At 35.2% G+C, this 13,979-nt stretch overlaps 1 pseudogene; it reads right to left on the reverse strand.

Moving 5' to 3' along the window:
- The window catches only part of LOC18022238, a 35,429-nt pseudogene extending 21,789 nt beyond the window's left edge, over positions 1-13,640 (reverse strand).
- Between the last annotated feature and the right edge of the window lie 339 nt (positions 13,641-13,979).

Here is a 13,979-nt window from a genome sequence, read left to right on the forward strand (position 1 = left end):
GATCACATACTCCCTGCAAAACCAGATGCTCTTCATAAAGCTCAGATACTCAGACTTCATGCAGAATCAGACGCCCATCTCTGGGCTCAGATGTTCACTGCAGAACCAGACGCTCCTCACTGAGTTCAGATGCTTTATGCAGAATCAGATGCTCTTCACTGAGCTCAGATGCTTCATACGGAATCAAACGTTTTTCTTTGGAGATCACATACTCACTGCAGAACCAGATGCTCTTCATAGAGCTCAGATACTTAGACTTCATGCAGAATCAGACGCCCTTCGGCTAACTCGGATGCTCATGAGAAGCCAGACAGACACCCTTCACAGGCTCAGATTTTCGCAGAGCCAAACGTTCTTCAGCAGACTCAGATGCTCCCCACAGAGCCAGACGCCCTCCCAATGGGCTCAGATGCTTTCTGCGTAGCTAGACCCTTTTTAAACAAACTCAGATGCTACTGTGGAGCCAGACGCCCCACACTGGGCTCAGATTCTCCATGCTGAGCCAGACGCCCTTCTACAGGCTCAGATGCTCCATGCGGAGCCAAACGTCCTTCACGGGGCTCAGATGCTCCCTGTGGAGCTAGACGCCCTTCAATGGGCTCAGATGCTCTTTGCAGATCCAGACGCCCTCTTAACGGGCTCAGATGCTCGATGTAGAGCCAAACGCCCTTCACTGGGCTCAGGTGCTCCTTGTAGAGCCTGACGCCCTTCACAGGTTCGGATTCCCCATAGACCGACAGCAGTTGTTTCGTTAGAAACCTCGATGATGACATCATCTGCAAGACAGAGCAAAATCATTGAGTGTGCCTTCTCCTTCAGACTTGCCATCGCAGCAGCGTCGCCCTTGTTGTCTTTCAACAGCGCCGCCCACAAGCCTTGTTGCTTTAACAACGCTTGCACCTTGATCTGCCAGAGACTGAAAATGTTCCTCCCCGTGAACTTGTTGATACTCACGTTTAACCCAGACATCTTCTTGCCAGACACAGAAACTCACAGAACCTGGAGCTCTGATACCAGTTTGTTGTAATAGATGCAAGAAGAAAACAGTAAACGTAAAAATCACACACAGATTTAACGTGGTTCACCAACGATGCGCCGGCTACATCCACGGACAAAGGAGACTGATTTTATCACAGAAACAGAAAGTTTCATAATACATCAGAGATTAGGTTAACATGGTTATTTATAGCATAAACCCTAGTTAACCCTAATCGCAATTGGGCTCGCTCACTTAGGTCCATGTAGGAACCTTCATGCACAAACAGCGGCCCAATAGCACACAGACTTCTACATTGCTCATGCAGGATGTAGTCTTCGACATCAACTTACATAGCATGTAGATCTCAACATCAGCTTCGGGATGCAGAACGTTGCACTCAACTATTTGCTTAAACAGATTGTAAGCTTCAACATACAGCGTTTAAACTTACACAACCAACCTCAAGACGCAGCATGTAAGATTCAACATACTGTAAGTATCCTGCATACTTGATCGTGCAGCCTGCATATTTGATTGCATCTGCACGCATCAACACCAGGAAGCTTCTACGCTTCAGGATTGAAGGCATACCAACAAATCTCCACCTTGACTTGAATCCTCCAGGAAGCTTCTACGCATTAGGATTCAAGGCATATCAACATAATTTACATTACGTTACCTGTTCAGTATTACCTCATAAACAGGTCCAAACCCTCCCTCTCCAAGCTTGTTTGAAGGATCAAAATCTTTCGTTGCAGTTTTGAGCTCAGAGTAGCTAAATGTGTAGGGCTTTACGTCCAAACTAAGTAGCACTGGAAAAGAGAGTATCAGTTTGAAAGTTACAATGGCCCAGTAGACTTCACCAATATTGCCGCAGCTTTTACCTTCTTCGTTCGCAGCTCTTTTTCTTTTCTTACGGACGATTTTAATGATAGCAAACACTAAGGTACTTATCATCCCTGCTCCTACAATGGCCCCCACAATAACACCAATTTTTTTCTTGTTCTTGGATGGCAACTTGTTACCTACCGTAGGTTGGAAATCTGCAGAGAAAAAATGCGAGGCGTGAGAACTGACATTGAACTGCGACGATCATAAAAGTCACAGGTTCTACCTGGAGTTGCACTGATTGCTGAGACTAACGGCCCATAAGCCCCTGCAAAAGGAACACAACATGTCCCTTTTTCAGCCCAGAAAAGATGTATTTCTAGATGATTTTCAGATACAATTGCCTTATATACTCTTTGAACTACTCGAAAATCAGAATGGTTAGCTGCTGTACGTATATCAAAATCCTTTTCAACAAGTTTTCCCTGATAACAAAAGAAACTCAGAGGTCAGACATCATAAATAAAAGAAGAGAAGTTTGTAATGAGTGTAGTCTGAGAATGTTGAATGTTAGGCATTCAATTGAACAAACCAATATTGCACATTGCACTATACATCACAATTAAGCATATACTTTCATTTGTTTTTACTTGATAACAGACACTGATAATTTTTAATCTCACAAAAAAGTAGAGACCTGTAAGAACTAAGAATATGGTCGGTAGGTAAATGTAATAGAAGAGACCTGGACATATATGTCGAAAACTCTTCTTCCAAGACTTCTCCAGGTATGAGAACCTTGTATTTTTGTTTCAAAAAATTGAACTGTTACATTGCAGCCACCATTTTCGAGCCCCAGTCCATAATACCTCAGAGAAGATGCAGACAGTCTCGCTGACTCAGAAAGCTTGTTTACAAATTGTATATTTGTTGAAAGAGCTATGTACTGATTACTGTTACTCCCAGTAAACAGTCCTACATTGCTGACTGCCCATCTCTTCGTTTTACTTACAAAAAACGAAGCTGGTCCAAGCGCCTCCTCATCCCTCTCATATAACGTTCCATTGGAAGACCTGACTTCTGGGCCTCCACAATTGACAGAAAAGTTGAAATCTGTAAACCAATAACAAGAGAAGCATTTTGAGAACATACTGACCAAGATATGCATTCCTAACATTGTCTATGCATTTGCCCATAAAACTTAGAAGTAGAGTTAAAAATGTAATAAGTTTCAAAGCACTATTTTTTTTTGCGCTTACATATTCCTTTGCCTCGATTGCAATGGAAATTCTTCTGGAGGCAGTCTAGTCCCGGGAAAATTCTTTTAACAAGACCAAAAGGTACATAATGAGGAATATAGCATGTACATTCATATTTATGCTTGATAAATAGAAACATAGTAGAACTTCAAGAAGGAGAACACAAAATTCACGGATTTACCTTCTGTTAGAAGCTCCCAATGTAAAGTGGTTGGCAATCAGGTTACTGCATAAAAAAACACAAAAACTTGTTTTCAGCACAATAATGTATGTTCGGACTAATTTGAGCACACAATCCCTAACTTACAGTTGCAGGTTTGGTAGGCTAGCCCAAGAAGGAAGACTCCCCGCTAAATTATTGTACGAGACATCTCTACACATAAGCACGCTGAATTATCTTGACAGGTTTTCAATAAATGGTACCTAAAAAGAACCTGCACTCCCTGACCATATATATCTTACTCACATATTGCTTAGAGAAGAACTCTTTTGAGTGGGTAAAGAACCGTTCAACTAGTTATTCTCAAGAAACCTAAAAAAGTTTACAATATTAAACTCAGTAAGTCCGTGAATTCTCAATAAAAGTTAATTATGAGGAAAAGAAAACTAAACTTACAAGTGAGTAAGTTGGCTAGAGTTAAAAAGAGAAGCTGGAATTTGCCCAATTAGGTTGTCGAAACTCAAATCACTGGAGAACAAATAATGTAGATTGTTTTGTAATCATATGTAGTCTGTGCTTTAAGCATGTCATCTCATTTTAGTAACAAAGAAGACATGCACAGTTTTCGGAGCATCTAAATATCCAGAACAACATTTTTGTCATCTTGTCCCATACTTACAGTTGTCTCAGATGCACAAATTCTCCAATATTGGAAGGTATGGTGTCCCTAAGATTATTGTTCCTTAATACTCTGCAAGATGTTTCATAAATGTAAAGAAAATAAAGAGGATCCATCAAGGCTAGGAAAAAAACTGAATAGAAGTGCCTTACAAGACACTGAGAGATTTCATGTCCCGGATGAATTCGAGAGTGGAGTTACCATTAGATATATCACCTAGTCTCCTGTATTTCAGGTTGTGGTCAAAATCCAGAACAAGAGAATGAAAAAATAAAGAGAAAAGAGCATATATTTAACACTTACAATTCTGTCAAATAAGTTAAGCTGGCAAATGACGATGGAACTGGACCAGTCAATTAGTCTATAGAATTCTCCTGCAGTGAAGCTTGTGTCAAAATGTTGAGTATGAGCTTATGGCCATTAACATATAAAATGATCACTATCAAGTGTGTGTTGATTGTTTACAGTAATACTACATGTGGAGATTTGGTCAAGAGAAAGAAGAGTGAAAACAGAACAACAAAAGAGCTGCAATATTAAATTTCTTACAGTGCCGAAAGATTGGTCCACTTTCCTATAAATTCCGGTATCCGACCTGTGAGTTGGACATCATTCGTCCAACTTACACAACATAAAAAAAATAATAAAAAGTCAATCCAATTATGAGTTATACTTCAGTATAGAAATGAGTAGCCAAAACTCGAAAATAATCCAGAACATATTGATGTAGGAACAAGAGATACTTGTCCTTGCTTGGATGGAAAGGTGGTGAATCTCTAGTTGGCCGTACGGCTCTCTCTAGATGACTCGATAGAAAGGGAGTGATTAAACGATGAGACCGGGTAACAATGGATCGAGAGACTCCACACAGATGATGGAAGAGTCTGTGATAAGTCTTGTTCTTCAGCTTCAAAGGAATCGCACCCAAGAAGAGGAAGGGAACTAGCTGCGGCTAGGGTTTTTGCTTTCAAAGAAAACTCGGTTATTTTATTGATAGGTTAAAAGTTTACATGCTGAGAAGGAACCTTATATAATGGTTCGACAGCGGGGTGGCTTCTCTTGGCCGAAAAATACAGAAAAGGAAACTACAAAGCTCATCGTTTAACTAAAGCAACAAAATGGAAAAATTCTAAAAACTAAGAAAAACGACTAAGGCAAAGAAAAGCTCCTGCAAAACAAACAATAAACTCGTGAAATATAATCCAATTGTAAACACTTACATTGGTTCGATGAGTGGCATTTCCACTTGCTTGGAGATGACAAACGTAGTAGCGTCCTTGATGCCTTGTAAAACAGGTAAGAATGATATGGCTTGACGCTTGAGTTGAGAGTAGTCATTGCTCGGTGTCTCTTTGACTTTCTTGGATTCTTGAAGGTCTTGGCTTGAACCGGCCGAGTCTTCCACGTCGTCTTGTTGGGTCTCAAGCGTGCTGAACTCGGTTAGAGGCTCCATTGGTGTCTCTCGGGTGATCTCCCCTTTGAGTAGCTTCTCTTTGAGTTCCCCGTGCTCTATAAGTGTGATCAGCCCTTCTATTGACTTGTTGAACTCCTCTCTTAGACTCTTAGTTCCTGACCTTGTCCTTGGTGCATGTCTCATGGTGGGTATGTTGATTGGTTCTTCATCAGCTAGTGTTAGGCTTGCCTCGATGACCTCATCACATATTATATTAAGATAATTCTTACGCCTCTTCTAATTCCACGAGATTAGCAAATGATGAAGGGATCTCACCGGTAAGTCCTGAACTTGCAATGTAACTGTCATAAACATGAGTCTCATCAATCCTACTACATCTCGGAAGCAGTGCCGTGCTTAGAGTCATAGAGGCTTTAGGCAAATCGGAAAAATGTGGCTTTTATTTTTATAAATATTAAAAAATAATATTGTCATTAAACACACAATAATACTATTTTAACATACTTTTTATTTTTTTATCATATCATACATTATTATAATATTTGTTAAAAAATATGGATCCATATCTATAAAATTGAAAGATACCAATAACACTACTATTGTTATAGGGTTTCAAAGGAATATCCTAACCATATTTACCAAATTATATATAAAAAATGTTTAGCTAAAAAAATTGTGGCCTTTTTATTTTTTTTTTAATTCTGGTATCCTTAGGCAAGTGCCTAATTATTAACACTATAAACACGGCTCTGCTCGGAAGCACTCAAGGGAATCCAAACGTTAAATATCGTGAAAAATGGAAAGCAAGAGTCTGATGAACGAATAATCAGTCAGGTGACTCCCCTATCTTAACTTCACATGATGAATCCTCTATCTATTTGAACAAACCAGTGAACCAAACACTCTTAGCCTTACAATATGGTTATCAAATTCTTTTACAAAATGTTCAAAGAGGAAGAAGGCAGACACAAACCTTCTTCGGGATGAGTAGTTTGGTTTTGGGCTTGAACCATTTGAACTGTTCCAGAATTACGCACGAACCATACCGTCAAAACCAGACATAGAGAGAGCCGTAGCCTCAGCATCGTCGTCAACCAAAACAAAACAACGGTGGTGATGACGATGTGAGAAAGCTCTGTCAAATTCAGACCGTCTTTCGTTCAAAAACTTAAGTCACGTTGACTATATATAATTGTTATGTTGATTTATTTGATTAGAGATTATCTATTATATAAAGAGTGAGTTGTGTCTCACAAATGTGACACATCAGCACCTCTTCTTTTGACACATCAGCTTTGAAAAATAAATAAAATATTTAGCAGGAGAAAAAATTGACAGTGGTGAGAGATTAATCAGAACTTCTCCTCCCAACAATCTCGAAATTTGAATAGGCGAAAGCTTTCTTTTATCAGCCCCATTAAGTCTCATCTATATTTTACATGTTTGCAAGTGCTTTCAAATTACGACTGCTGAATTGGCTTAAAGAATCTTCTAAATCCCTCTACTTCCTCCTAAACCCAAAATAAATGCATCAACCCTCATGGCAGATCGATTCTTTTTCTGATAGATTGGTCGGCGATGTCTTTGGTGGTGGGTAATAAAGCTGGAGAGAGGCTGAGAATGAAAGGAGCTGAAGGAGAAAAAGAAGAATAGAGGAGGAAGGAGGTTGAGGAAGAAAGACGAAAAGTATATATAACTAAAATGATTCAGACTCTTCATATGTCTTTAACTTGTTTCTAAGATGTTGTTTAGATTAACGAGTATGACTCTCATTCTCATATTCTCCCATGATTTTTACTTATGTTCTCTTACTACTCTGTTTCTTTCTATGGATAAGATTTTAAGATACTACTCTTACCCTATAGATCTCCTACAAGTACCAGATTCTAGGAAGGCAATTGTTTAAATATAAGTTTAAAGGCTTATAAGAAGATAGACTATGATGAGAACAAGAACAACTCCTGTATCTTAAAATATTACTATTGAGCTCCTTAGAGACGTTTTATCATGAAATAGGGGAGCTGTGTATTGTTCCATCTTCACTGTTATAGTGGAGGGTGTTTGTTTTGTCGCTGAAACTTCACCATCATGTCACGGCCCGATTCCTCCTTGAACCAAACCGTGCGGCCTTAACGCTTTACTGTTCCGCGCACACGCTAAGTCAGCCGTCTAAACTCGGACCCTGGTGCTTAGAGAGAGAAAGTGGCGTGTTTTAGGAAGAGAAAGGGGAAGAGAACTCTTATTAGAGAAAACTTGGATTCTGAGATCTACCTACAACTGAGGGAGCTCCTCTCTTTATATAGAGATTTCACTCAACTACCCTAATAAATGTATCTACCCAACTACTACATTTATTCTACTTCCCAACTACTATCTACTCTCTCTAGACCCAACCAAAAAGTTCCACAAGGTTCTAGAGAGTTCCGGAAATACATAAAGGAAAGAAAGCATAGAAATGACTAAGTGTTGGGTCATAACCCCCTGGTTTCGGCCCGTCTCGTCCCAGCACGGCCCATCACGGTCTAAGCAAAATATGGGCGTGACAATCAGCTCCCTTTCTTCCTCCTCCATATCATGAAAGACCAACTTAGTCTTGGGTTGATACCTAGCTTATTTTTGCATGTGGATGTGACTGATCACATGAAGTAAAGACATGAAACGTTTCAATGATTTTTATTCAAGTATGTTCAGAAGCTTTGACTAGAAGAAGATTTGAAAATATTTTTTATCCTTGCTGATAGGCTAACATGTTTAGAGAATATTTCTCTTTAAGGTTTCTTAGGAGGATAAAAGATAGAGGGCGTGAACCAGAGACATGATTCAAAATGGTATCCATGGATCCAAGTATAAGCAAAGCCCTCTTTGTCGCTTGAGAAGCAAAGCCCTCTTTGTCACTTGAGAAGCAAAGCGCTTGTCAAGGAGCTCTCTTTGCGGTTCTTAAACTCTGATGTCAAAGTTAAAAATGCAAGATGGGAACAAATTAAGAGTATTTAACCATGTTCTATGTTATATCATTTTATGTGCATGAAATGGAGTTTGTAGCTTGGTTTATCTTCATCAGGTCTTGGAGCTGGGAATATTAGTTCTCACAGCAGAAAGCCACGAGAGCAGCATAAGTCAAATCCAATGATGAAAATGGAGAAAGACATATTTGGCTACACGTGATGCAAAATATAATCTCTGAGGTATAAAATACCAAAGGCCGCCATGCTATATTCATTTACTAACTTATCTAACTTCAGTGGAGATTGTGAAGGTCTTTGCCAATAAGAATAGAAAAATTGCATAGAAGTTTATCCATTTATTTAAAGAATATGTCTATTAGGTTCCTAATCATAATATTTAGTATTTGCTAGATTATCATATCTAGATTTGTTATGATGTTCCACGATTAATTGAAGAAATTAATGGTTTTTAGTAGAGGAAGTGTTTGATAAAATTTCATGAAAACAAAAGAAAAAGTCAATTAAAAAAAACTAACCAAAACAAGTTCACTTTAAGAAAACAAGTAAACAATTAATTAATCTCTCTCAACATGTATATGGCCATAAAAAAAACCAAAAATCTAAACTAAACTTAAATTTGCTTTCAACATGTATATGGCCATAAAAAAAACCAAAAATCTAAACTAAACTTAAATTTTAAGCAATAGACAATATATTAAAATAAAACCCACGCATGTGCGTGGGTATTCATCTAGTTTATGTTGATTGAACACACTCATCATTTCATTTGTGACCACGCCGAGTGGAGCTTGACTTATATTGTACGTTTGCTCTCTCAACATTTTTCAAAAATGGCGGTTGTGCTTTCATCACCATTCACCACCGTGGACCTTGTCACCAATGGCGATCTTCATTTAATTGCTTTTGTTTTAAGAGAATATAAAATTAATGGTGAATATAAATATATTATATTAGTACCTTATAAAAATAAAGTCAGTAAATCAGACTAAATTTTTGTTGTCATCTAAATATGTAGTACTAAGGGCATCTCCATGACAGGATGAGTCGAGTCTTTTAGGTAGGCCCGACGTCATTTTTAGGTTTAAAATTAATAAAAAAAAAGCTCAAATCCATTCATACAGTATCTTCTTAGTGATACTTATGAACCTGTATCAAGAGAGTATCATCGATATGTGGCAGCTTCTGATTCGGTTTTTGAGAAATGTGGAGACAAATTTACTGTTCCAAAAAAAACAATTATTAAAATAATCCATGAACCCCAATAAAGGAATCAGCGATGGAGATACCCTAAAAGCATGTACATTGGTGATACTTAATTTGGGATTGTTAGCATTTAAATATTATTAATTTTTAGAAGTATGAACAGTGAACAAACCGAGCTCGTTTTGGCATCCATTGGTGATACTGCTTTTGGGATTGTTAATTAGCAAAAAAACATCCAAAAGGTTTTCCCCAACATCCAATCCCCTACTGCCACATTTTGTAATTCGTAAGAGATTGGTTGTTAAATCTCTAATTTAACATACAGGTTCATTGGAAAAAACCTTTTTTCTTTTTAAAAAAAAAACTCGTTAGGCCTAGGTTTTCGAGCCCAAAATGGGTTAACATACCCTGATGAACATGGTCTAAGGTTCTGTTCGTTTGCTCATTTGTCATTTGCATCTAGATGATCCATTTAAATGATTCATCTGAATGAGTCATCTGAATGATGCATTAACATACCCCGATGGACATGGTATAAAGCTCTGTTCGTTTACTCATTTGTCATTTGCATCTAGATGATCCATTTAAATGATTCATCTGAATGAGTCATCTGAATGATGCAAATAACAAATGAGCAAACTAACATTAAAATGAGCAAAACACAAATGAGCAATGGACCTTTATTTGTTTGGTCATTTTAATTGGACGATATATATCTTTATCTTTATGTTTTAATAGCAAAATTATTAAAATATTTATTTATTCTAATTATAAGTTTATAAATCTAATCGAATCTTAAATATATTAAATTTACATTTTTAAATTTTTGGTAAAAACAAATATTTTGTTTTGTATAGAAAACATAATATTTATTTATGGCAAAAAACAGGATTTTATGTTTTTGGCGAGAAAACGAGATTTTACGTTTTGACGGAAAACAAGATTTAATGTTTTTTATACGAAAACGAAATTTTACGTTTTGACGGGAAATTTTTTTTTTTATGTTTTTGAAGGAAAAACAAAATTTTACGTTTTTTCACGGGAAAATAAGATTTTAGATTTTTGACGAAAAAACGAGATTTTATGTTTTTGACGGTAAAATAAAATTTTATGTTTTTTGAAGAAAAAACAAGATTTTACATTTTTTACGGCAAAACAAGATTTTACGTTTTTTCACGGAAAAATGAGATTTTACATTTTTGACGGTAAAATAAGATTTTACATTTTTGACGGAAAAATGAGATTTTACTTTTTCTATGGTAAACTAAATTTTTCGTTTTTGACGGTAAAACGAGATTTTACGTTTTTGACGGGAAAATGAGATTTAAATTTTTTTTACGGGAAAACGAGATTTACTTTTTTGACGGTAAACAAGATTTTTATGTTTTTGACAGGAAAACGAAATTTTACGTTTTTTGACAAGAGAACAATATTTTACATTTTTTTACGGGAAAACGAGATTTTACCTTTTTTATGGTAAAACAAAATTTTATAATTTTGACGAGAAAACAAGATTTTACGTTTTTTCACGGGAAAATGAGATTTTAGGTTTTTGACGGAAAATTTTTCTAAGATTTACGTTTTTGACGTGAAAACGAAATTTTATGTTTTTTGATGGTAAAACGAGATTTTATGTTTTGACGAGAAAACGAGATTTTATGTTTTTTCACAAAAAAACAAGATTTTAGGTTTCTGACAGAAAAAACGAGATTAGAAAATGAGATTTTACGTTTGTGACTGAAAAACAAGATTTTATGTTTTTGATGGGAAAATTAGATTTTACGAGAAAACGATATTTTATATTTTTGATGGCAAAATCTATTATATTAAAACAGAAGCACATTTAGTACTTGCTTCCAAACACTTCTAATTTTTTTTAAGTGTTTAAAAATAATTTTAATAATTATTTATATTTAATTTCGAAAATTAGTTATTAATAAAAATATTTTTAGAGTTCCTTAAATATAGGTAATTTATATTTGATTTGATTGGATTAAAAATAATAAATCAGATATTAATTTAGATTTGATTTAAAGATTCTAATTTAAATAATTTCTATACTATTAAACATTTTTATCAAAAATATGTAGAATTTTTGAAAAAAAATAATTCATATATGAAAAATAATGGCCATATTTGAAATATAAAATATTTATAATGATGTAAATGATATGATATTTATGTTGCTTATATAATATATTTACGATTATGATTTCTTTACAAATCAATAATAAAATAATAGGTAAAATTCAAATGTATAATTCAAATATTAAAATTATTTTTTTTTAAATTCATAGAACTAAATATATATATAAAAATCGGGTTAAAAATATTTTGGTAACTAAAATCACTAATTTTGAATTATACATGTATATCGAAAATATATTTTTCATACAAAATAAAAACATAAAAAATTAAAAATTATTGCATACACTAAAATATGGTTTGAAAAACCAGTTGTACACTCCCTTCGTTGATTAAATTTTCGAAAACTATAATGCTAAATAATACTATTAATACATCTCAAACTTTTAACAAATATTTATATTATACGGTAATATGAACGGAAAAAGTTAGAATTATGTTTTTATAATAGTTCATTTTGAATTAATATTAGCGGACGGGTTAAAATTATATTTTTATAATCATAATTAATTTTAATACTATAAAAATATATTTAAACACAAAAATCAATATTTTCACTTATTAAAAATATATTTATAAAAATAATTATATCTAAACTCAAAAATACAAATTATATTATAAAATTTGTTAAACAATAAAAAATATTCCCGTGCGGATGCACGAGGTTAGAATCTAGTGAGATTTTAAATATTTGGCGAAAAAACGAAATCTACATTTTTTGAGGGAAAATGAGATTTATGTTATTACAAGAAAACATAATTTTAAGTTTTTGGTGGAAATCTAGCGGAGAAATAAAATTTTAAGTTTTTACAAAAATGTGATTTTATATTTTTTTACAGGAAATATGGATTTATTTTTTTAGCGAAATTTTTTAAAATATATTTTTAATGGGAACAAGATTTTAAATAAACAAAAATTGTTATTAATATTTATTATTTATTATTTCTTTGTATTATTTATTAATTTTTGTTAAGTATATTTTTGTCATTTAATTTTTTGGATTGAATCATCTAGATGCTTCAAATTGAATCAGTTGGATGAGTTTCAAATTTCTTCAAAAATTTATAAGTCATCCAGATGATCCATATAGATGATCCATTCAGATGAATCGATTAATGTAATTAAACGAACATCATTTGACTGCTTCATCTCGATGGATCATCCAGATGAGCAAATGAATAGACCCTAAATATTACCAACAGAAGCTTTAGAACAATAACACAGTGATTTCTGGGCAATTTGGATTGCCTCTTTTTTGGCTTTTCATTATCTTAAATAGACAAATACAAGGGAAATAGAGGCGTAGCTCGGGAAAGTGGAGGAGATGGTTTCTAATCAATAAGAAGACTGATTCTCCATTTGTATGCCTGGTTTTTGCCAACTGTTGTAGCTCCTCCCATATTGTTGATTCCTGTGTAAAAACGGCATTCAAATAAGGACTGTTTTTGCGGCGAGAGAGAGCATCAGCAACTTTGTCAGTAGATCCAGGTTAGTAAGTAATGTCATAATCATAACCAACCAGCTCACCACTTTTTTTGGTCTGGAATGAGGATACGCTGCCCGAGGAGGAAACAAAGACTCCACTGGTCTGTTTGAATTGTGAAGTGCCTCCCTAAGAGATAAGGGTGCTAAGTGCGAGCGGCGACTACAATGGCAAGCATCTCTTGAGCATAAGTATACCAATTCTGCTTTGCCACCCCAAGGGAACAACTCATGTCCGTTTTGAGTCAATACCGCTCTGATACCTTCGCCGGATGCATCTGTTTGAATAATGAATGGAGAATAAAAATCAGGCATGGCTAATGTAGGAGTAGAAGACATGGCTGATTTAAGATCCCCAAACGCCTTCTCTGCCTCATCAGACCAAGAGAATTTCCCCTTCTTCAAAAGATTTGTAAGTGGTCGGGCAATGGTGCCGTAATCAGGCATAGATTTTCTGCAATATCCCTTTAACCCCAAAAATCTTCGAAGATCTGTGATTGTTGCTGGTACAGGCCACTCCACCATAGCTTGAATTTTGGTTTGATGCACCTTAACTCCATCGCCTGAAATTATATGATCCAAATACTCCACCTTGTTTTTTTCCAAATTCACACTTTTTGCGTTTCACAAACTGGCTGTGTGTTTGTAAAATCTCCAGAACAAGACGAACATGCTCCAAATGTTCCTCCCAAGATCTGCTATACACCAGTGTATCATAAAAAAAACAAGAACAAATTTCTGGAGGTGTTGGCGAAATACTGCATTCATCAATGACTGAATGTAGAGGGAGCATTACATAATCTGAACAGCATCATCAAATATTCATAATGACAATTGTCGGTTCGAAAAGTGGTTTTATGAACA

The sequence above is a fragment of the Eutrema salsugineum genome, unplaced genomic scaffold (genome assembly GCF_000478725.1).
Source record: "Eutrema salsugineum unplaced genomic scaffold, Eutsalg1_0 scaffold_15, whole genome shotgun sequence".
NCBI lineage: Eukaryota > Viridiplantae > Streptophyta > Magnoliopsida > Brassicales > Brassicaceae > Eutrema > Eutrema salsugineum.